Source organism: Protopterus annectens, chromosome 17.part0 (assembly GCF_019279795.1).
Source record: "Protopterus annectens isolate FY-2018-M chromosome 17.part0, PAN1.0, whole genome shotgun sequence".
Lineage (NCBI taxonomy): Eukaryota > Metazoa > Chordata > Ceratodontiformes > Protopteridae > Protopterus > Protopterus annectens.
In genome coordinates this window covers 448422868-448449423 of record NC_056751.1, presented here as the reverse complement: position 1 = coordinate 448449423, position 26556 = coordinate 448422868, and positions in this window count along the sequence as shown.

Here is a 26556-nt window from a genome sequence, read left to right as displayed (position 1 = left end):
TTTTAACTACTAATAAAAATCCTTATATAATATGTAACACTAATTTAAACTATAAATAGAATTAGACACATATTCATCATTCATAATTAAAGTCAGAACTAGAAAGATATTGCCATTCTTAATAAAAGTTTCTAGTTTTTACATTGTTGTTTGAATTAGAGAAACATATGTCAGAATATGAGAACACAATCATACTATTTTAACACAGAAAAATATACCAAGCATGAGCATTTATCTCATGATTATATCTCATATGTAATTGTGATTATATAATGTTTCACTAGATGTCTTGAGATGTTGTGAGCTTTAGTAATTAAGTGCAATGTTGTAGAAATATTGAATATGACTAACTGTATACTTAATTAATAATGAGCAGAAGTATCTATATAAAAGGTGACTCGATGTAGGATTGTTGAAGGTGGTGATTTAAATATCCATGTTTAGATTTGTATATAGTTAGATATATTGTGCTAATTTTATTTATTTTTAAGTACCTGCTCATAACTAAAACTAACAGATATATTTGCGTCCTTGAAAATGTTCGCTTATAAGTCTATGTCTTTAAATGTTAATGGCCTTAATAATCCTATCAAAAGAGGAAGTATAGTTAAATATCTGAAATTGAATAAAGTAGATATAGGCTTTTTACAAGATGCTCATATCATTAGTAAAGACCTAGATAGAATGTCCTTTAATGGCTACATGGTTCTTGTGGAATCTCATTACCAGACCAAGAGAAAAGGCACGATGATACTGTGGAAAAAAACATTATCAATACCTAAAGTCATAGATACATACTCAGACAAGAATGGCATGTTATGTTTGGTAGTTTTAGAGATAAATAAAAGATATGTAACCTTAGTAAATTCATACTGGATACCTGGTATTGGTACAGTAACAGTGAATAAGCACTTAGAGTTAATATAAAACTGAAATAAATGATATGCCACAGTAATCTGTGCTGGGCCCTCTTATAGGCCTATAATTATCTACGTTTGTGTGGGACATGGGTATCAGCCTTATATGCAAAGCCATGGGAAGGATCATAACAGAACTCATTTATGCAGACATAAACAACTCAACTGAGCTAGACTCCACACAGTTTGATGATTGGAAGGCTGGTCTTGTCTCCTGAATCTAGAAAGCTTGTTTATAAAGGTAATAGAAACTGTGTACAGTTCACTTTGTGCTCACTGACTATCTTGACCTAGGTAGGACTTTTGATAATGTTCTTCACAAATATTGAAAAAGTTGGACAAATTTAATTAACCTATTATGTTGACCTCTGCATTGCAAATTGGCTATCCAACAGGCTCCAGATTATGAAAGCTGATAATATACTCAGTGAATATAAAACTGACATGAATGATATGCCACAGTAATCTGTGCTGGGCCGTCTTGTGTTTAGCAGTAATTTTGCAGACATCCAAGCCAATCTCACAGAAATGTGCTTCACCAAATTTTGCTGATAACTGTTAGTTGAGTACTGTTATCCACTCATCTACTGATATTAAACAACTCCATGATGGGTTGAAATCTGCACATACCTGGATGTACAAAAAATGGTCCAAACTTAAAGGCAAAAACATGCAGCATAGTAGTATTCGGCAAAAAAGCTGCTCCCGCTTCAACTGTCACAAATGGTACTCCTCTTAACAGAGAGAGTTATAAGAGACTCGGGTACTTACATGGATAACTTTCTGTCATTTGATCACCATGTTTCCACTATGGCTAGGAAAGTCTTCTACCTGGCAAAGTTAGTTACCAAAGGAATACCTTTAAGAGCTAAAGAAGTCATCCTAGCCCTGCATTTGTACCTTATCGTAACCATCACAAACTACAGTGCCCCCATTTGATATGTACAAATCCAAGCATTTCACACAGCTCTAAAGCCTCCAAAATATTTCTAATTAAACATTTTACATCCTTCAACTATCCCAAAAGATGATCTTGACTATCCATGTACTCTGCAGCCTACCAGCTGCAACAAGTTTTCCAGTATCTATCTTTTTGAACCATGAACTACCTGATCCTATTTAACTTTGTATTTCTTCACAAAACCAGTGCCTTTACAAACACACACACTAGAGACCCAAATCTACACCAAAATATAAACAACACTAGTTGGAGAACTCGGATCCTAACTGAGCATATTCCTGGCCTACTGATTATGCTCCCACCACAGGTCAAGCAATGTAAAATGTTGTCTACCTTTAATGTTATGTTTTAGACACATTATTTACAGTATGCTTTGTAAAATAATGAATGACAGGTTTCATTTTTGAACCATGTTGGTGTATAATGTATTTATTTTTACATTACACACAAAACAAGTAGGTTAGATGTTTGAATGATTTTTAACGCACTATGTAGCATTATGCATTCAAACTGCACATGAATATTTATTTGTTAAACTTACATTGAATTTTCTGAAGTTGTTTTTAAGTAAAAAGCAAATGTCACTTTAATGTTGTAGATAGAGTTTAATTAATTAATCTATTTCACACGTGTATTTAAACACTGATTGCAAGCAATTAATTGTTTTACTTGAGAAAGCTCGGAATATTCCGAGCGAAAGCGCTTGTGTTCTACGTTTGTTCTTGCATTTGCTTGGATTTTAGCTTTTGGATCTTTTTTACGCCTACTTTTTGTTGTGGAATAAAAAGAAACTGATCTATTTGTACCAAGTTGTTCATTTTACTGCTGAGCTGCCTGGAAACGTTTCATTATTTGGTCTTGTTTGCTGCTCTACCTTTGTTACCTTTAATGTTAGTCTTGAAGACTGGATGGGTAGAGAGAGATGTACACCAGGCTTATCCTGTAAGGCTCTGCTCAATTTGGAAGGTAAAGTATTAAGGTCTTGACAAGGATGTCAAGAACTTTTAAGTTTGTTTGATTAAAGATGTACATGGCTAGGCTTTATTTAATAATTTATTGTGAGACAGAAAATTCCAACAAGCAAGCAATGTATTCAGCATTACAACTTTATTGCAACAGTCTAGACCTCGATCTTCATTTGACATAAACAAAATATATGTGAGCATTAGAAAATATATTTTAAATGCCTTTGCCATGCTAGTCTTAAAATGACTATAAATACTGTACTCTTCTGTGTTCAGTTATCCCATAATGTGACTATGTTAAACAGACCAGAAGGAGCCGTGGGCTTTTTCTGTATAAGGTCCAAAACAGAAGTAGTTTGAATTAGTTAGAAATACACTTAATAGGTCTTTTTTTTTCCTTCTTGAAAATGACTTAAAGGACTTAAAGTCTAAAGCTGTAAAATTATTTTATACTCAATGCAATCAACCCCACTTTGAAAAAAAAATCTATATTTTTAAGTATTCCTACAAGAAGGCCCAGCCTTATTCTGTATATTGGCTGAAATGGAAACTAGTCTATTTTCACTAAGGACATAATCATAACACTTACATCCTCTTAAATCATAAAAAGAAATAAATGCACAAATAAATACTAGACTTTTAAAAATATTCCATTCTCAGAGCATCAACCCCCAAACCAGAAGTATAGCCTTCATGATAGGGTAATATCTGAGATAGTCCAGGCGTAGTTTTACACATGGTCTAAGCATAAATAATTTAAACATACTCAAACATTCTTAAAATATTTGATACACTCTATATTAGTACAGAAATAGAAATATTTTCAACTCAAAAAGCCCTCCCATGTAAAAATTCCTGCATTATCTTACTGTTCACAGGAACTGAAGACCTTCATCTACATTACAGCTAATGTAAAAAATATCATTAGGCACACTAAAATTCATTACTGACCTACTTGGAATGTTAAAAGACTAAAGTTTCTTTAGCTGTAAAAGCTCTTTGAACATAAACAACTAAACCAAAGAATTAAACCACCATCCCTGTCCAAATGGACCTCATTACTCCATTAGTGCACTTTCAGTGGAATTAATAATTCATTTATTTTTTAATTTTTATAAACAACTGAAAAGAACAATAAATTCTGCAAGCACATTCAACTTCTACAAAAAATTTGCTGTAAAATGATAATTTACCTGTAACTAAAATTAATTTTATAGGCTTGTTTACCATAGTACTTTTGTACAAAGTGTTGTTCTTTCTTACTTGGAATAATTTTGTAGGTAAAATGCAATTGTGTCACAGGAACAAATACAAATACATCCAAATGTTGACCAGTCTACATTTTGCATTTCTGTTCTTTTTTAAAACATGTTGGTAACTTTAATGAAATCATTACTTCTCCACTTTTCTTAAATTATAACCCCCTTGGTTTATTTTGTATGTCACCCACTTACACAATATCCTGGAGGGAATCTTAAGCCTTGTCTCTGATGTCATCATTCTGTTTGCATCACTTACATTTTGTTGTCACTCTGCTATGTTCATAGGTTCATAGGTTCATAGGTTCATACTAGGCTATCTGCCCGAGGGCATTTATAAGCCTAGCCCATAGTTTTGTGGCTTACGCCACCCCTTTAGTTTGGAGAAACTATGCCCATTATTTTGCTGTGCCTCTGTCGAGCAGTGACACTGAGGTAACCCCTGGGGTGTATCTGCGATCTCCCATCTATTGGTCAAGATTCCTCTTGAACAAGGCCAGCGAGGTGCTCTGCCTCACATAAACCGGGATTTTGTTCCACAGCATAGGGAGTCTTTGGGTGATGAATCTATCCCTCCAGCATGTCCTATTAATAACCGTGTCGAGGTTTAAGTCTCCCACCCTTGTGGCTCTGAGGGATCTAGATTTTTGAGATGAAGCATGTTCATCAAATCTGGGTTTGACATGGCCTTGTATGTCAGGCATAGGTCACCTCTGAGCAAGCGGTAAGCAACTGAATATAACTGGAGTTCTTTCAGTCGGGCAGCATAAGGCAGATTTTGAGACCCTTTATCCTTTTGGTGAGGAACTTTTGTGGCCTCTCCAGCTGCTGCAAGTGTCGGGTCAGATACATTCCGAATGGGGCATTGTACTCGATCATTGGTCTGATGAGTGATGAGTATAGGAGACTATGACTTCCCTTGATCTAGATGTGAATCCCTTCATGATAAGGTGGGCAATGTAGAAGGTCTTCCTAACTACGTTAGCAATATGAGTGTCGAATGAAAGGCTACTGTCAACCTGGGTTCCCAGGTCCCTAATAACTTCTTCTGTGTTCAGGGGATTGCCACCTATATGGTAGCTAGGGGTAACCTTATTTTTCCCAAAGGGTATGACTATGCATTTCTTGGCATTTAACTTTAGGCCATGGCTCTGGCACCAGTTATTCGTTTCTGTGAGACCCTTCTGAAGGATATCTGTGTCGGATGTGTTTTCAACTACGGCGCCCAGTTTGCAGTCATCTGCAAACTTTGTCAGCCATAACCCTCCTGTGTTTGCTTGTACTTCAGAAAAGTAGATGCCAAACAAGAGTGGGCCCAGGACTGAGCCCTGTGGGACACCACTTGTGACAGGCTTTGAGTCTGACATGGCGCCAGCAACTCTGACCCTGTGGGTTCTGTCACTCAGCCAGTTTGCAACCCATCTTGTAATGTATGGGTTTACATTTAAGTTGATGAGTTTTCAATGATACCCGAGTGAGGTATTGTATCAAAAGCCTTCGCCAGGTCTAGGTAGGCTGTATGGACTGCCTTTCCTCGTCAATGGCCTTGGTGACTGTTTCGAAAAAGTCAACCAAGTTTAGAAGGCATGATCTGCCTTTGACAAAGCCAAACTGGGTTGGATCCAAAGTCTGCAAGTTCCCTATGTCTTTATTTATGAGATCCATTATGATCCTCTCCATGGCTTTGCAGATAAGGCTTGTCAAGCTAATGGGACGGTAATTTCCAGGGTTGGTGGAGGCACCGCCTTTGTGGAGTGGGACCACAGTCACTGTGCGCCACTCCCTGGGTACGTATCTGGAGGTGAGACTAAGATTAAACAGCTGTCCTAACTGTGGGTTTAATTCCTCGTTGAGTTCATGGAGCACACAGCCGGGGACACCATCAGGTCCCATGGATGCTGTGTTCTTTGCCTTGGAGAGAGCAATTCTCACCTGGGCGTTAGAGATGTTTGGGGGGCTACAATCATTTGGTATAGATATCTCTCCTTTAGGGGAGGGGAGAAGTTTGCACTGAACCTTTCAGCCAGTATGTTGGCAATGTCTGTAGGATCAGTAATCTTCACATCATTTTGAACTAATTCTGAGCATATCTGGGAGTTTCCTCCTAGGTTTCTGACATAGCTAAAGAATGCCTTATGGTTGTCTTTAGAGTCCTTAGCTATTTTTTTCTCAAAATTAGCTTTGGATGATTTTATGAGAGCTCTTAGCTTTTTACTTATAGTGATCAGCGGTGTCTTACCTTTTAAGGATTTTGCTCTATCTTGTAGTAGCATTCTCCTTTTGTTGTAGAGTTTGTTTATGGCTGGGGTCCACCAGATTGGACACTTGCCTTTGGTACAGAGAGTCTTTGTTTTGCTTGGGATTGCCTGATCCATGCAGCCCTGCAGGTGCTGGTAGAAGGCATTTGTAAGTGATTCAGCGGTTTGAGTAATGTTAACCGCCGGCTCAGGGGCCTTAAAGGAGACCACACTAGTCTTTAGAAGTGTGAAGTCGGCTTTTGAGAAGTTCTTTACTGTGGTCTTTTTCATTTCGGGTGGGGGCGGGATGAGGACCTCCAGCGAGATTAGTTTGTGATCAGATCTCACCAGTGAGGGGTATACTTCCGGCGTTGAACATTGTGCTCCCATGTTCGTGATGATGAGATCAAGTATGTTTTCTCCTCTTGTGGGGATGGTGACTAGTTGTTCCATGGCATTTGAGTTTATGAATTCCAGGAACTTTTGGGCTAGAGTGTTTGGGCTTGAGTAGTGTTCCCAGTCTATATTAGGGTAGTTGAAGTCACCTAGTATGATGGTGTTCGAGATACATTTATCCCTCCAGTGTTTTCAGGAAGGCCATATGAGGTTCCTGAGTTTGCGAGGGTGGCCTGTAACATGCTACAAATTGCAGAGCAGTCTTGCCTATGGTTAATTGCACCTGGATGGTTTCCGATGCATCTTGCGATGCCACCAATCTTGAGGTGTGGGTGTCCTTGATGAATATGGATACCCTCCTCCTTTCTTGGTATTGTCCAGGTTTTGGGGCCGAACGCATGATATGAGGTAAAACCTGATAGTGCTGGGGTGCTCTCAGGAGCCTTGAACCAGGTTTCTGTCACAGCACAGACATCGATGTTCTCCATACTGAGAAGGGCCTCGAGTGCGTGCATCTTGAGGTTGAGACTTCTGGCATTGAGCAGCATTACCCTTAGTTTTTTTCTTTGTTTTGTTCTAGGGTGGTAGGTTTAGAATTTGAGCCTTGCCTAAAAAAGGCACTATGGGGGTGGCAAGAGCCTTTGCCAAAATCCGGAATCCTAGGGGTGACAGGTGCAAGCCGTCCCTTGCGAAGCAGCGTGGCTTGTCCAGCATGTCATCCCAGGCAGACAGACATTGGATCCCCTTTGAATGACACCAGAGTTTAAGCCAATTGTTAAAGCTGATCATCTTATCTCTGTATTGTGGCATCATTCTTGGTGAAGGTAGGATACTGCTCAAGGTCAGGGTCATACCTGCTTGGGCTACATAATCAGAGAGCTCCTCAATGTCTCTTTTCATGTAGTCCAAGGAGTTTCTTTACTCAGTTTGTTTCATGTCATACCCCTTTCCCTAGTGCTGCTCTTTACACTGTCATCTTCCTGATTAATATGAAATGGAATCAAGTGCCAACAATGCAATTCTTTCCACAAGCTCCTTATTTAGGAGACCAAATTCCAAAATTACCTCAAAAATGAACATTACAAGTCACTCTCATGTAACATGAAGGCCTGCACTGTCTGCTAACCAGATGACATTTAGAAACAAATGATCAATGATTGTAGTTAGATTCTGGTCAGACTGTGTATTTCATTTTTTAAAGATTCATATTCATATACTGATTTATACTTATCAACCATAATATTATTTGTGTTGATGTTTGAGATTTCCCCTCGCTTCACTTTGTTTCAGATCTCTCACCTATCAGTTTTCTTACAGATTAACATATGGATTCAAAATTTGAAAACTTTATATATATATATATATATATATATATATATATATATATATATATATATATATATGGGTCTACTTCAGTAGACTGAAATTACACTTAATCGAAGTTTAGTTTACCAAAATGACATAACCGAACTTTGAATAAACCAAAATGTCACATTACCACATTTTTTTTTACAGGCAATGGAGGCACTTGGCCAACATGGGGAAATTTGCCCTTTTGCCCACTGTAGTGTGATCCTGGAGTTGGTATATTTAGTTTGGTAAAGCATGAATGGATATTTAGTTGGAGGGCAGTCCATATATAGGGAACCAGATTAATAAGCAGTGGTCACTGCAACGTAATCAATTCTTAGTGGTAATTAAGGAGGAGGTTTCATTATGGACTTATGAGTTTATGCCAAGTCTGATATTTCTCTTTGCTAGTTCCCTGGAATAAAGGGGCTGTTTCCACACTTGTTTACATGTGAGCTACGCTAGCTTCTCTGCTGTATAAATCACTGTTTTTTCTCTTCAAAAGACATTGCAGTGGTATTTCTTCTTGGCTGCTAGTGGGATGATCTGCAAGTGATGGAAGCTGAATCTACAGATGATAGAAGGTGTGGACTAATGGAAGTCCAGGTTTTAATTTGAAGCTGTTGCTGTGGTTGATAGATTGTATTTAAATAGTACAGCAACATGTTTTCAGCAAGGGCTGATCTTTTTCATTCGGGGGAAGTATATATTGTTTTGAGCAGAAAAGCAGCACATTACTTTTTGATTTGGTTGTATGTTGTTGTGACTTTCGGCTTTTCCTGGTTTGGGGTCGCCACACCGGAACTCCGGTCCGCTAATGATTGGCAGTTGATTTTTACATACTGAGTTGCCAGCCCTGACGCACAACCTTCAACGAAGGTACACCCATTGATGCATGTCTCCACGCAGATGATGCTGTAACTGAGAGTCGAACCAGACAGCGTCTTACTGTGAGGCTACAACGCTACCGCATCACCACCACCGCATTGAATGTTAAAAGTTAGGGTTTTGCACCAGCCAGATTGTTATGTATTTAAAGTGCTGGATTATTTCCTGATATTATGACCATTGTATTTTATGGTCCAATGTTTTAGGTATTAATGTGAGTTTTTATTTAGTGCCAAAGTTATTGGTTTAATTTGTTTAGTATCTAGTGCAAGTTTATTATTGTTAAGCTATGTGGCTAAAGCTGGCAATGTCTTTCTCCATTTAATTTTTGATTGTGAATGTGGAAGACTGTTGAATAAATGACCATGACATTGGTACAGAGAATTACTTTGATCTGAGGAAAGTCCATTGGAAGATTGTTGATAAACAAAACAAATAGTTTTGGAGATGAACAGGATCTCTGAGGTTCTCCTTTGCTTACAGGTAAGGAACAGGAGATGGCAAAATCAATCCCTTTTGAGGCTCAAGCAGAGAAGCACAAAAGACATATTTAGTAAGAGAAAAACAGGCAAAAAGATTATAGCGGACCCTAGTGAGTAAAAACAATATTTATAATATAGCAATTACAGATTAAATATAGACTAGGTCAGAAAGGAGATAGCAGTGAATAGTGAAATATTTAGCTTAAGCCATTTGTAGAACAGTGGTAACAGAAGCAGAAGAAGAGAATGAGATTGAAAGTTTAAATGTTGATAAAGATCCAAAAATAATAAAATATGTTAACAAATCTAGATGACTGAGTGTAAAAATGGATGAGAGGCATTGGTATTGTCAGTCTGCATGATCAAAGTTACTGTAAAGAAGAAGCAGAAGAAGTTTTAAGGATTCACATAACAGTTATGGAAGAGCAAAACTCAAGAGTTAAGGATTACAGAAAAAAACTCTGCGGTTTGAGAGAAGGAATGGTTGGGGGAGGAGCAACTGATTAACCAGGAGAAAAAGACCAGGTGCAGGCCTTAGAGATAAAGAGATAAGAGTGGAGATTGTTCTTGAAACTGTTTTGAGTTTGAGGTCACCTGAGGAGTGATGCCATCTAGTTCCAGAGTTTGTCAATACACCATGAACACAAGGGTTCAGGATGAGCATTTGAGGTCTTGTCCTGGCAGGCGAGGTGTTTGTCTTTAGAATGGATTTCTCTTGTGAGACAGTACCACTTCATCACTGAGATTAGGGAAGAACATTTAGACGGCTGATGCAGAATAGAGTGTGCTTCCTTCAGTTGGCTGTACTGGATATCACTGGGAAATTCTACTCAGTTGCTTCTATGTAGAGATCTGTTAGAGGGACTGGAGGCAATTTTTGCTAATTTGCTGTAACATTGCTTCAGTCTTTGCTATTGGGTGATATGAAGATCAGTGTAGATTGCACAAGTATACAGTAGACTAGATGAGAGGTAAGCACTGCCTATAGCTTTTCAGGCTTATTTTGAGAGAAAGATTTTGAATCTCTGTAAAGAACCTATTTTTTTATGTGTTTTTAATGACATTGGCTATATAGATATCAAACATTAATTTATTGTCCAAGGTAACATTGAGTAGTTTGGTATTTTGGACAATATCAGTAACATGTTGTTGAAAAGGTAATAGAAAAATTAGCATGTGTGACGGGACTGGATCAGGGTAGGAGGACAATGACATTTGCCTTTTTAGCACAGATCAATTTGTTGTAGCAGAATTCACTTGAGAATTGTGATTCCTGGGTTTTCAGATTTCATGTGTGCTGGGTTTGCATTATCACCATATTATTAATAGCAGAGTGAAATGTCTTTGTCAGATTGAAGAACACATAGCCTATTAAAAGTCCCTTGTTCATATTTTGGAGAATATCGTATGTGAGGTTATTTGAAGCAGTCATAGTTCTAAGGCCAGACAAGAAGCCATGATGATGAAAGGGCAGAGAGTGAATTCTTCATTTCTGGTTCTATGCTATAAAATACGTAGATAATAGTTTTCACAGGATTTTACCAAACAGGTAAGGCCGATATTGGATTTAAAGTCTTTGCTGTTTTATGGTTTGACTAGAAGGATAGGGGTCTAATTATATTTCAGTCTTCATGGGAATGGCAAAATATAAATTATTAAATGGGCCTTTTTTCACAATCAAAGTAAAGGTAAGGTGAAATCTTTAATAGAAAAACACTAGTTCAAAATCAGTAGTTAGAAAGATTTTGTTGTTACTTGACCACTGCCACTGCAGACTTTGCATATGTGAAGCTCCTTGTTACCGTGCTTGTTGGGAATTTGTGATGAACCTAGAGTTCGACTACCATCTGTGATAATGAAGGCTTAAGCAGCCACAAGAGACCTGAATTTTAATCCTTTCCCTCCTGCCTAACAACAGAGTAAAACTTGATATCTAAAACTGTTTGCGTGCCTTTATTCTAAAGTTATCTCCATATGCCGCAAGGGAAAAAAAGGCTTGAAACAGTTTGTCAGAATCTTAATTTGGCAGTTCAAAAACATAATTTTCATAGTTCTGCTGTCAAACTGAAGAAGTAGTTACTTCTGCTTAAGATCCAGCAACCTGGCTACTGTCATGAATCACTGATGGATGAATTATAGCCTTATGAGTTCTTTCAAAGTTAATAGAAGAACTGTACTTAATGTTCAAAGCTGCCAGAAAAATTGTCAGTAGAAATTTGATAATGTCATTATTTTCTAGTCTGCCTGACAGACCCTGAATTCTGATACTGTTGCTCCTAGACCTGCTCATTAAGTTTCCTTTTTTGAAAAGAAGTCTGAAATGAGTTCAGCATGTATGTTTAAATTCATACCAGCATCTTATGTTACTGCAATCAGAATATTAAGCGACTTCCTCTAAATATATGGAATCAGTTCTTGAACTCCTTATTTTCTCAGGATTCTTAATTATTTGACGCTTTAAAGTGTCCATTTCCTGAAAAATTTTAGATGTCAGATTTGTTACAATTTCAGATTTTACATGCAGTTAACTTAATGGTGGCCATGTTGGCAGACAGAGGAATTTGAGCAAAACTGACACTGTCTTTTTCACTTAATTATGCAACATAAAATAATTTTCAAATTTCAAAACATGTTTTTATCAATGATATGAATACTTAACAGACTTTCTTGTCTAAAATAATGTATATACTTGTAAATTTAAAAAAAATGAGTTGTTTTGACAACAAATAGTTCAATGAATTCATCTACATAGTACTAGAGGAAACTGTATCTTCATTTTTGGAATAAAGATGGCTAGAACCCATGAACATTTCAAAACTCCAAGTATCTAATCATCTAGGCAAGTTCTGACTCACATTTTTTTTCATTTATTGAAAAGGTTATATGTTGTACAAGTAAAGGATAGTCTTACCAAACAAAAAAATCTAATTACTATTATTATGCACATTTCTGAATAAGTTATAATACAGTGCTTTCACTTTTGCAGTATTGTCAGACTTAAAACAATTTACATTGTATACCTATTTGTAAAGTATGTAAATTGCAAGATTATACACCAAAGTCTGTATACTGCAGCAAGATGAATGCAACTGATTGCTGTTGCATTTATGAGTTATGATAATATCACATTAACTTAATATGAAACAAATAGCTTACTTATGGTATTTTGAATTTTCAAGTAGGCTCCTGATAACTGTTTATGTTAACATATTAGCCTAGTAAAGAATTATATAATTTAATATGGAGTTCTGTCAATCTCAGCATTTAATTTTAGTTTTATTCATTTATACTTTGTTAACCAGGTTAATCCCATTAGGCCGATGATGTCTTTTCCGGGGAAACCCCTGAGGTGGTATTCAAACTGACGAGGGGAAATTTGGCTAGGGCACCAGGGAACCTCCCCTATTGTTTTCTTAAAGTGCCCTGGGATTTTTGCATGTTCTTGCATTACCACCAACAGGTAGATGGAGCTATGGTTTAAAATCTTATCCAAAACAGGTATAAGTCTTATTTTATAGGATAGCATGAATACACACACACACAGTCATATATATGAATGCATGTGTGTGTGTGTGTGTGTGTGTATGTATGTATATACATAATATATGTGTGTGTGTGTGTGTTTATGTGTATATACATTTTATATATATATATATATATATATATATATATATATATATATATATATATATATATATATATATATATATATATATATGTATATATATATATATATATATATATATATATATATGTATATATATATATATATATATAGTCTACTTCAGTGGACCAAAATTGCACTTAATGGAAACTTACTTTATGGAGATGACCTCACTGAACTTTGAATAAACCAAAGCTTCAGATTACTGCATTTTTTTTACAGGAAATGGAGGCACTTGGCCAACATTCAACGTAAAAACACACCGCAGAATGTCAAACCCACCCAGGTGGGTATATTTAGTTATCATCTAAAAATATATTTTTCACCTCGAAACCGCTGCATGCAGCTGCTATTGGAAGGGAACTATGCCATAAATCACACTTCCCAAATGTATTAGTCTGTAAACATAAGTAATGTACATTACTTTTAACCATGTGATATGTACCATACCTCTTCAAGTGATTCCATTTAGGCCTCATTCAACTTCCCTGTCCGTTTTTCTTCCTTACTACCTGTTAGCCAAACATAATTTTCTTTCTCAACTCTCCTTCACTTTTTTCACCCTTCTCTCCATATATTTTATTTATTGCACATATTGTTTATGTAACTTAGATATGCATGCTGCATATAGACCTGCTAATAGTTATAACTTTAACAGCATATCTATAGAAACTTAGTTTGCATCAGAAACATGTATGTGTGGCATATTATTCTTGCTATGGTTGTTTACTGTACACATCCAGGCTGAAACTGAAAATGTTTTACCATGGTTAATAAATGGAAATAAATAAATATGAACTAAAGGAACATTTTCTGAAACTAGTATCAGCCACTAAAACAACTCTAAATGTCAAATAAAATTATACCCCCTCTTCAAGTAGAGAATGTGCTGTGATTCCCACTACCACTTCCCGATCCTGAAGGGAATTGATGTTAATCCATATTACATTTTGGATGTGAATTTTCACCAAACTTTTCTTTTTTTTTATCATATTTATGTATGGTCTTTTCCATGTGGGCACTTAATATTTGTATAATCCATACAGTCACCTCTTCAGAGATTTATGCCCTGGATTTTCTCTCTCACTCTGGTTTGCTGTAATACATAACCTAAGCAAACACAATGGTGTTTTCAAGACATTAAACTAACCATTCAAATAACTCCATTACTCCAAAGCACATCAGCATAGACTTTTACTTTTTACACTTGAAATTACAGTTTTCTATTGGATAATTATGCATACAATGGGCTTTTATCTGAAAAAGAAGGTATGTACTCATCATAATGTTCCATGTCTGTTGTCTGTCTCACCATTCATTCTTACTGGTTGGGTTCGTAGCCGATCCTCATCTCTGACTTGGCCGAATTTTATAGCTAGAAGACTTTCACTTGGCTTGTGGATGAACAGCTATCACATCCTGCGGTGCATGGTTCCCAGATCTTGTTTGCTACTAACACTAATTATATTTGTACAGTAGCCCCATAATAAAGGATACTGATGAATAAAGAAGAAAGTCAGAGGAGCTCCTTGCTCAAGGAAGAGATTGTTCTAGGTCCTCTAGAAGCCCCTAGGCAGGTGGACAGTGGGAGGGATCGTAAGAATGAATGGCAAGATGGACAACAAACATGGAATGTTATGGTGAGTACAAAACTTCTTTATGTTATGTTGTCCTATCTTGCCTTCATTCTTACTGGTTGGGACAGCGTCCCTAGCACCATATTCCCTGGGTGGCTCATGGGAGCACACTTTTCAGCACAGTGGAACCAAAGGAGACTCTGTCCCTGGAGGCAAAATCCGCTTTGTAATGAGTAATGAAAGTGGTTAGTTTTTCCCACATAGCAGCGGCACAAATACTGTCCGTAGATAGCCTAGCTCGAAAAGCAGATGATGTAGCCATGACCATAGTAGAATGACCTTTGACTTTGAATGGTAGTTGTCTGTTATTAGAACTGTAAATAAAGATAATACAATTTGAAAGCCAGTTAGATAGTGAAACGTTAAAGACTGGCATGCCTTTTTTGACCTCTGAAAATGAAACGAACAATTGAGCAGACTTCCTGAAATTTTTGGTTCTATGTAAATAGAAACTAAGTTGTCTATGCACATATAGGTGGTGTAGTTAGTGTTCTACCTTGTTGCCATGATTAGGAAAGAACACTGACAGTCTAATGGATTGATTTAAGTTATTCTGAGAATACACCTTAGGTAGGAATGATGGATTGGTACGGAGAGATAGTCAGTCCTTATGGAATATCAAATGGATGTTTGATTGATAAAGCTTGCAATTCCGAAACTCTCTTTGCAGAGGTAATAGCAACTAAGAAAATTGTATTCTAGGACAGAAATTTGAGGTCACAAGTTGATGAGGGCTCAAAAGTGGGCAAGGTCAGACATGTTAGCACAAAATTCAAGTCCCATGGCGAAAGAGGTTCTTTAAAGGTGGGTCTAAATAAGCAGGTACCTTTCAAGAATGCTTTACATAACCTGTGTGACATCAGGTTTGAAGTCATCCATTTGATAATTAGAGATTGCAGCTAACTGCACCTTAATAGTAGCTGCAGCTGAACCTTGCTGAAAAAGCTCTGATAGAAACTCAAGAATAGAAGTGACAGGAGCAGAAAAAGGGTCGATATTTTTACTGTGTACCCAAAATGAGAACCTTTTCCATTTACTTGTGTATAACTTCCTCATTGTAGCCTTGTGCGAGGATACCAAGATGTGTTTAACTACTGGCGTAAAATTGTGAAGCCTGACTAAGTTGGGAACTGGAGCAGCCATGTTGTCAACTTGAGGGTTTGGAAGGAGGGGTGGAACGTTCCCAATATATGAGTCAGAAGGTCTGGAAATGGGTCGAGAGTCCAGGGTTATTTCTGAAGGTGAGGGTGGAGGAAGGGAAACCAAATCTGTTGAGGCTAGCATGGAGCGATGAGAATTAACCTGCTTCCCAATGAGTAGGCTTTCTGAATGCCTTTGGGTATTAGGAGAAAAGGGGAAAGGCATAAAGTAATCCCAAGGGCCAATCATGGACAAGTGCATCCCTTGGTGACTCCCCCAGAGGGGGAATTAAGGCAAAGTAGCTTCTGCATTTGGCATTCGTGGGAGTGGCAAACAGATCATAGCAAGGCTGGCCCCATTTTCGGAATATCCTTTCTGCGATCTCTTTCTTTAGGGACCACTCATGGGGCATCAATATTCCCCTGCTGAGCCTGTTCGCTATCACACTGGATTTCCCCAGTTTGTGCATTGCTATCAGAAAACGTTGGGAAGAGATTGCCCATTGCCATACCCTGAGGGCCTCTTGGCAAAGGGGTTACGATTTGGTTCCTCCTTGCTTGTTTATGTACCAAACCACCGACATATTGTCTGACTGAATTGCAATTGTTCCTAGTGGAAGAAAATCCTGAAGTGCTTACAACACCAAAAGCACTTCTCTCATCTCTAGAATATTGATGTGCAAATGGATCTCATGTTCCTGCCATGTGCCTTGGACAGTCCTCCCCAGATAATGCCCCCCACCCTATCTGGGAGGCATTCATGGTCACAGCTGCCAGAGGTTGTTGTGGGGTAAAGCATTGACCTAACGTGACATTACTGGAAAGGAGCCACCATCTTAGGTCTTTCTTGCATGACTCAGTAATCCTGATCTGGTGAGACATGGGAAGGTGTTGTAAGGAGCCACTGAAGAATTCTCATGTGCATCCTGGCTAAAGGGACTTGTGTTATGGTTTGCTGCTATGTTTCCTAGGACTTTTTGAACTGTTTTCACTGTTACCTTTGTCTTTGGAAGGAGATCGTAATCTGTGGTCTGAGTGCAAAAACTCTTTCTGCTGATAACTTTGCCATCATAGAGACAGTGTCTATTTCTGCTCCTGTAAAGGTAATATGCTGACATGGCAACAAGGCAGATTTTCCTGAATTTATTGTTATCCCCAATTGAGAACAGATTTGTAAGCTGGCGTCTCTTGACTGTTGTAATAGATGCTTGGTGATGGCAGTCAGGAGCTAGTCATCTAGTTATGGAAACACTCGGAATCCCAGTCGTCTCAAGTGAGCTGTGACTATTGCCATGCATTTGTTGAACACTCTGGGGGCTGTAGTGAGGCCAAAAGGCAGAGCTTGGAATTGGTATTGACTGGCTCTCAGCCAGAAGCGTAGATGACTCCTTGATGATCTGTCCATTTTTATGTGGTAGTACACATCTTTCAGGTCTATTGAGCACATCCAATCATCTTTCCCTAAAAAGGGAAGAATTGACTACAGCATTACCATTTGGAATTTGGATTTCTTAACAGATTAATTTATTACCTCTGGATATTATATTTTGTACCCACTTGTCTTTTGTAATATCTCACCAGGCTTCTGGGTACAAAGATAGTCTCCCCCTGACTGCCTCCAGAGTAGGGCAGATGCACCTCCTTTCAGGAGCGCTGGAAGGGACGGCCACAAAAGGATCTTGGTCACCCTGGTTTTGCAGACCGCCTCTGCCTCTTGAATGAAGTCTACCATTATAACCTCCCATTCTGCCCCTAGGGGAGGATTCCCCTCATGCATCCAGAAAAACTCCCTGAGATTTTTTGAACCACATTTTCCCCCCTTTTGACCCTTGGGATAGGGCCTGGAAGGTATAGAAAAATGTACTCCCATGGTAGAGAGAGATTTCCTTCTTGCTCGCATTTGGTGAGTGTGTCTTTGACTTTTCGTCCAAAGAGTGAGGAACCATCGAAAGGGTATTGACAAAAGTAGACTTAAAGGGTTCCACAAAATTACACAAACACATCCAGGAGTGTCTCCAAAGGGAAACTCCTGTAGCCGCTGCCCTGCTCACTCCATCCGCTACATAAGAAATCATCCTCATGGAGGAGTTAACTATGAAGTTTAAGGTAAATAGCTGCAAGATCACTTTGACTGACACCCCTGCAGCTGTCTGACACCCCTGCGGCTAGTGAACCTTGGAGAGTATTTCCTAACTCTTTCAGGAGATCTCTTTGTAGCCTAGTGAAGTGCATAAGGTAGTTCAGCGAATTGAGGGTAAAAGTCACTTATGAAAAAATACTCTTCCCATATCTGTCATTTGTTCAAGACTCCTTGTTCGGTGGATGGAGAGATGAGGACCTTTCAGAGAGTTCCTTCTTGGTGGCTGCTGCCACCACCATAGCATCTACAGGGATGACTTTAGTAAGAAAGTCTTTCTCTAATGGAGCTGTTATAAATTTATTTGGCCTCCGAGGGACTGATTCCATTGTGTCTGGTGACTTCCACGTCTTCCGACTAACCAATTCCATTAGTTCATCGAAAGGCAGAGATACCAAGGAGGCTGAAGGTTGATATCTGAAGGCCCTAAGTTATACCAAATCCTCATCAGAAGGGTTGATGGACATCCAGCTGCCTCGCTGTTTCAGGATTTCTAAAATATCTGCAAAGGCGATATCTTCAGAGGGCGACCGTGGGGACCCTTCCGACTCATCGAGGTCAGTATCAGAGGTAAATGACTTGTCTGGTGAGTCCAGATGCTTCTTTCTCCATGTTTTCATCTGAGGAGCCTCCTTAGAAGGGTATTCTGGAGAGGTCATGGGAGAGTGTGACTCTCCCAGTGGGGCTGCCTGAGGCCTTAAATCTCTGCTGTCCTGAGAATGGAGTGGTGCCGAGGCAGATGCTGGCACTTTGGGGGGAAGACTACCAGTACCATCATGTAGAGCTGCAGGAGAAGACAGTACACTCCTCATCAGCTCAAAAGCTAGTCCCCCCAGCTCTGAGGTTGCCCCCAGTTCTGAAGAAATAGAAGGAATCCTCAGCTCCAAGGAGACCGGCTCCAAGCCCTGTGTAGGAGCCAAGCTGCTGACACCCTGAAAGGTAAGCTTGGAACCAAAGAACCTTGGGTCTGAGCGTCCCCCCGGAACCAGCCAGAGAGCTTCGACCCCCTAGACACCCCGTACAACACAAAAGGTGTTGGAACAGACAACGGTTCTGAAATCTCCTGGAGCGGTCTCGGAACCGAAGATTTTACAGTGATCAGTACCTGGCACTCTGGCTCTGAAAATCCAGTTTGACTCGGAGGAGGAATTGGTGTGGATGAAATTGTCTTAGTCTGCTCCAGAACTGGCTGGGTTGGAGCTGAAAATAATTTAGCCAGCGCTAGTGACTTCAGTAGTCTGCATACCACCTTATCCACATCATCATCCAGGAGGCTTCTAGAGGACCTGGAAGAAAGGGTAGGTGAGCGAGATATTTCCAATATGGGAGATGTTAAGGTAGGGGAGACTGGTAGCAATTCAGTGGACCTGCTCCATAAGCTAGTCTCTCTCAGCTCCAAAGGCTGTGAAGTCGAAGGACGTGACTTTTCCAATTCCAAAAACTCTCTTGGTTCCGAAAGCTGTGGAGCTGAAGGGATAAGTTTCCCTGAAGAAGTTGTAGGTATATTTGGTGGTGGTTCCTAATGACCCAATGAAGAAGAAGAAGGAGAGTGTCTTTTGGAAATGTTATCACCTTTTGAAGAAGGAGACTTAGACTTGATGGAGGTATTCTGACTTTCTAGAGCTTCAGAGAATGGAGTCTTCAGTAACCCTCTGACAATTAACTTATTCTTTCTCTCCTGCAAAACTCGTAAACTGAAGGAATGACACATGACTCCTGAAGGTGAATGGCCCCCAAGCAGTAGACACAACTGCTATGGCCATCAGTTAAAGATATTTTCTGTGAACATTTTTGATATTTTTAAAGCCAGATGGCTTTAGTTCCTTTTCTAACTCTCTTTAGACATAACGAGAAAAGGAAGAGACTGCAAAAACACACTAAAAATGGAATACTAATTACAAACACACTCTAAGCGAAACACACGTAATAATCCAAGCCTAAACAGTTCTCTATATCAAAAACCTAAACTCACAGCACATCAATTTGAAAATAAGAAAGGCTCAGTTCTGCCCTTTAAGTTAAACGGGCACTAGGCCCTCTAACTTAAACAGACCTAGCACTGCTAATAAAAGGAGAAAATTTAAAAAAGAAGATAAGCTATACCCTTTAATAAAAAAATGGGCACTTGGCTCTCTAACTTAAACAAGCCAAGACTCAGTAATGATAGGATAAACATGCACACTAGAAAGGGAGCAGTAAAGCTAAATGAAGCGACAGGGAGAAAACAAGCCTGCAACTAAGGTGATGGCCAACTCAAGCAGTAAACACAGTAAAGAATATAATAAAAAACATACACAACTCTAGAATAACAACTAGCTGTATAAACCCCACTTCTATATAACTAAAATAGCAAAAAAACAGCTAAGAAAATGCAAGATATTTAAATTTTCCAAAACTTATCCACGGCCAAGATGAAAGAACCTCCGATCTTTTTAAGTGGCAAACAAGATCTGAGGAACCATGCATTGCACGATGGGATAGGTGTTCACTCATGAGACAAGTGAAAGACTTCTAGCTATAGTATGCAGCCGAGTCAGAGCCATGGACTGGCTCCGAACCCAACCAGTAAGAATGAAGGCAAGATAGGACAACATAACATGCAAGGTTTCCACTACTTGTAATTCATATTAGTCATAGTTTTTGCGTTTATCAAGGGTCAAGTTACTTAAATCATGCCTGATTCTGTGATGAGTTCCATTTCATGAATATTTAATGCGATGGCATTTGCATTCGTTTTTAGCATTCTCCCTTTGTACTTCAAGAAAAGTCTACATGAACTCCTCAATTTGGATATCTGCAAAAAATGATATGTCTGCAGTTTTCTCACCAGCAGTCAGAATGGTGTAAGCTGAATTAATTGGTTGTGACTCACAAAATTTTAGACAACAGCTAAATAAAAAGCACAGCACAAAGAGTCTCAAATAAAAAGTCAGCAAGGGGAAAGTTTTACCTGTAGCATCAGTTCTTAAACAGAGGTATGTCATCAGTTATAAGCTGGCAGCTTAATTGGATTAATGAGGACAATCTGAATGATTTTTCTGGGCAATAAGTGTGTTGCTGTATCAGTAAAGCTTTGGAAAAATTAATACTAGTCAGCATATAGGTACACAATGTAAACTGTGTGAATTTGAAAAAAATATGACCTCTGTTAAGTCATTTAATTAGTACTATTCATTGAATTCATGACTAAACTCATCCCTATACTCACAAGTAGATTCTCCTAACTCGTCTGCTTCACCCTTCCCCAAATCAGTTTATTCTAGCACTCCTCCAAACAAAGATGACTGTCAGTTGTTTCATCCATCATATCATCCTCCCTCTTCCGACGCCTCTACTTTTTTCTTTCAACCTGTTCCTACGTCTCTTATAAAAAAAGTATTATCCAAGCCCAAACCCAGTTCAACATCCATTCATAATCTCCCCAGAATACCTAAAACTCACTACTGATGCCATAGTCTATCCAGTCAGTACTCTTATTAATAGATCCATAGCAGAATCTCATTTTCCAGACCTATGGAAAATATTTTATATAATCCCACTGTATTAAGGTGGCAATGCAACTGATGTAACAAATTTCAGACCTATAGATATACTGTCACCTCTCTCAAAATTCTTGAAAAATGTATTCATCATCAACTACTGCAATATTGCCTGCAAAATAACCTGGTCTCTAGTACCCAACATGGCTTCTGACTAGCTCACAATAATTCCACAGCCCTACTATCCTTCACTGAAAATGTTAATAAAGCAAAAGACTCTGGTAAACTAATATCAGCTTTATTTCTAGACCTCTCTAAAGCTTTTGAAATGGTCTCTCCCTCTGGACTTCCCAATAAACTCTCCAACCTTGCTGCATCATCACCCTCTTTTAACTGCTTTCACAGTTTCCTCACTAGTAGATAGCTGTCAGTAAAATGGCAAGGGGCTACCTCACCACTCCTGCCTACCACAATAGGTGTCCCACAAGGATATATACTTGGACCTTTACGGTTTAAAATATTTATCAATAACTTACATACAGCCTCAGGACAAAGTACTTTTATTCAATATGCAGATAACTCCACCATAATATGTTCTTCTGCCAGTCTAACTCACAACAAATTACCCAGCAACCTTTCACTTCCTTTGAAACCTGACTCACTACAGCACAACTCGCACTCCACCAAACAAAGCTAATATCCTCCTCTTCACTCCTAAATCACTTACTCCAGACAATATACTAGTTGAAGTTTTGTCATTAAATAATACAAAAATCGAAAGAGTTCCCCATATTAAATTACTAGGTATAACTATTGATGACAAACATAAGTTTCACCTATGAGCACGTTCTGAATATTCCTTCTAAAATCATGCTAGCCACATTGTTTCTCATACCTTCACTATTTTATGGAGCCCCAATTCTTAATATGCAAGCCTCCATCAAAACTAAATTAGAAAGCTACTACAACAAACTTGTTAGCTCACACCGAGTGCTATGCACTCTTCACATCACTGTAAATTCTACATTTAATCAACTAGCTTGAACTTCCCAACCTTCTCTCTTCTCTTATCACTAACACATAACCACATGCATTAACTATAAACCTTTTGACTACCAAGCAATCAGTCATTTACATCACCTGCACATCCCAAACAGAACTCTCAGGTCTGGAGACAAACTCCTACTCACTGTCCTAAATCTTCCACTTATTTTGGGCAAAGTCTTAATTCCTACTCTGTTGCTAAAGCCTGGAACTCCCTACCTCTCAATATCAGAACAATAACTAATCTTTCATCTTTTAAATCCTCACTTAAAGAATACCAAAGCAAATCATGGATTAGTTCCTGTTCCAATCCTGGATGAAACTATGTATGCGTTCTTTGTCTTCACTCTGCCCTTCTCTCTGCTTGCTTCACCCACACTCCTTCTCCACTACTCTATATCAGAATGGTCATAGTTGCTAATATTTTCTCCTTTAAATCCTCACTAAAATAATAGTCAATTCCTGGATTTTTTTTCTAATGCTGGATGAAACTAACTCTGTATGTATTATTTGTCTTTCTTCTGCCTTTCTCTGTGTTTTATATACTCACATTGACTCTTCTCTCTCCATCTGCTCCTCCACTTCTGCCACCTCCTAACCTGACCTATATACCCTTTCTCACCCCTTACCATTAAATTCTATATCCCTTTGAGCTCTATTAGGACATCTGTCTACATTTTACTACAATCTTTTGACCCGCTAATGTGTTTATAACTTATACAAACTAATTATTAACTTAAAATCTTGTATCAACCACTTTCTCCTATTGCCCCCTTATTATTATAATTTTTGTATCTGTACCTTAAAAACTGTATTATATTGCCTTTTTTGTATAGGTTTTATTGCAAACCTTACCTTTTTACATATTTTGTTTAATTGTTCTTTTTCAAAAAAAATTGTAACATGGAGCTTTTCTACCTGGGCCTCAGCAGAAAAGGGGCTCTTTTTGGCCCAGTCAGACTTACCCAGTAAACAAATGGCAATTAAAAAAATAAATAAATAACTAAATAAAATAAAAACATTTACTGACTTAACAAAAAACAAAGCTCACTAATATGTATCATCTTGGAATTTTATTAAAACATGGCCTGACTTAAATTACTAAGGACAGAAATTCAATATTGGACCCACACTAAATAAATGCAATAGGACATAAGAAAAGTAATTAACTTTATTACTGAGTAGGGATTGGAGAATGCTTGGTGAACATGCCATCTACAAAGGATGCCAAACTCATTGAACTGAAGCAGAATAGATTATTTATTAGTCCCGAGGACTAAATTGCATTATGTTCAGTTCACAGATGTTATTCTATCTCCTGTCTTGTACCACAGTGTCTACTCTATGAAGCTTACATGCTCAGTCAAAACTAGTATGTGTCTACATAGGAGAATGGAGTCTGCTTTCTTAAAAACAGCTATACATTAGCTTTTTAAAGACAGGGTTTGACTTGCCAGTCTACTTTGCATGGGATCTCTTTCAAATATGCCACTTCAGGAGCTATGGGTTTTAAACATAATCTACAGGGTGAGTACACATGCAGCATAGCCAATAAAGCAAAACACAAATTCCAGGTTAACAGCTATTGAGGATGTGGTTAAGGATTTTGATGAACTCTATATAAAATCCAAGTTACAAATATAAAATTAACCAAATAATGTAAATCAAGAAATAAGCAGTTCAGTAATATCTAAACTGAACTACTGAAACATGAGAAAAATGATGAATGTGTTAAAAGCATACACCTGTCAAATATTTCCACACAAGCAATATAGGCTATGAGAAAGCCTGTCTTAGTGAAATAAATCAAATCCCTATAAAGAGCCTTCAAGGGGAAGTCCATAGCAAATATGGGCTTTGCAATCCTATATATAATCATGCAAAGATATTCTAATGACCTTCCGAAGTAGTTACCTTAAAGATATATGTGAGAAATGGAATATGCTATTCCTCTAATACCATGACTGTACTTATTTACTAAACAATAAACATGATGGTCCAGTAAATTGTCTCTGTGTCCCAAACTGTCTAAAAATATTAGCTAGCAAGCTAGTACATACCACACTTAGTGTCAGTGTGAAGACCAAACCATTTTTTTCCTTGGAGAAACAGATATACTGCAAACCCTGAAACATGTTTAGAATCATTTCCAAATCTGTAATAAACAGAATTCCTTTCATCTAGCAGTTTCCAATTACTCTGATTTTGAAAGTGTCTTTGGAAAATTCTGTAGTAATTTGAGTAACCTAGCCTTTTTTGTCTTAAACCCCGACTCAAGATCACATTGTCTTTATTTTGGATAATTTAGAAAGAGGGAAAAGAGAGGAGTTCTTACTATCTCTCTTATTATGTTTATTAACTATAGCAGTACCAGTGAACATGAAACTACCTTAGACACAGAAGAATAAGAATAGAGAAAAAAGTACAATTGAGAAATCAAAGTTTTTGCTTATTCCTCATTCCAAGTCTTTCCACTTACTTTCTACTAATAGCAAATTTGCTTAAAGGGCTTCATGGATTATGAGGAATCAGAGAAGATCAGTTAGACATGATGTCTATAAGGAAGGCAGCAAAAATATGTCATCTGAATGGCAATTTGAGTTCATTTTAGCAAGATTAAGTGATATGTAAAATATTTTGTAGCCTTAAAATAGACAGGTCTGCTACAGCATTTGAAATGAATGCTAGGTAGCTAAAAAGGAACTTTTCAGTTATGCTTGGCTATGGCATCACTGTAAGCTTTAAATGGCAGCTAGCACAGAGGATTAAGGATACATTAAGACTATGAGCTATCAGCAAGCTGCTTGATTTATTCAATGATTTGATTCTGTCATCCTCTGTGCAATTCACATAACCAAACAGTGCTCCCAAATCACCCTTAAACATGGAATTGGTGTCCAGTGTGCTTATGTGGTTAAAACATAAATAAAATTACATAATTAAATAAACAAATAAAAATAATCTCCCAGCTCAGGCAAAATCTGAGCTGCCAGCATGATGCTTTTATTCAAAATACCATATTTTAAGAACTATATCGCTAACCTTCTATAATATTTCCCCTGAAATCTGAAGAAGAAATAAGGGATCTAGGGACCCAAGTTGATAGTCAGCTTTCCTTTGATAACCATATTGCCAAAGTGGTTAGAAAATCCTTCTATGTGACCCATCTGATCACGAAAGGGTTCGCATCAAGATCTAAGGATGTAATGGTGCCCCTGTACTCTTCCCTCATCAGACCCATTATTGAGTACAATGCACCAATTGGAATGTACCTGGCTAGACATCTACAGCAGCTGAAGAGACCACAGAGGTACCTAACCAAGAGGATTACTGGCCTCAAAGCAGTTGCCCTATGCAGCACGATTGAAAAAGCTAAGACTGTTCTCTGTTGCATACCGCTTTCTCAGAGGCAATCTCTGTCTAACGTACAGAGCTATGTCCAACCCAGAATTGTTGAACATGCTCCATCTTAGCAAAACCAAATCCACTCAAGATACACGCTCTAGGGATATAAACCTCAACATAACAATGAATAGAACATGCTGGAGGGATAGATTCCCTTCGCAGAGACTTCCATTACTATGCAACAGGATCCCAATCTACACAAGACAGAGCCCCTCACTATCACTCTTCAAGAGGAACCTTGATGAGTGGATGGGTAACTGAAAGTTCACACCGGGGATCACACCAACAGCACTACTAGATAGGGGCCAAAGGTACTAGCTGCTAGTACAAGGGTCTAGGGAACTACTAAAGGCGTGAATACGACAACGTGGCTGGGCTAATATATGCCTTCGGGCAGATAGCCCAGTACCAACCTATGAACCTATATTATTACATTTAGAAAATTGTACAGATCGTATGGCAATACCCTATTGGACAACACATTCTCTTCAACATACTTTTACTGTTTAAGGAGATCCTGATCAAATGTCAAGTCTGCAATCTTCTTCATAATAAGGTTATAAGCCTCCATGAAGCATGGAAAGAAATCATACACA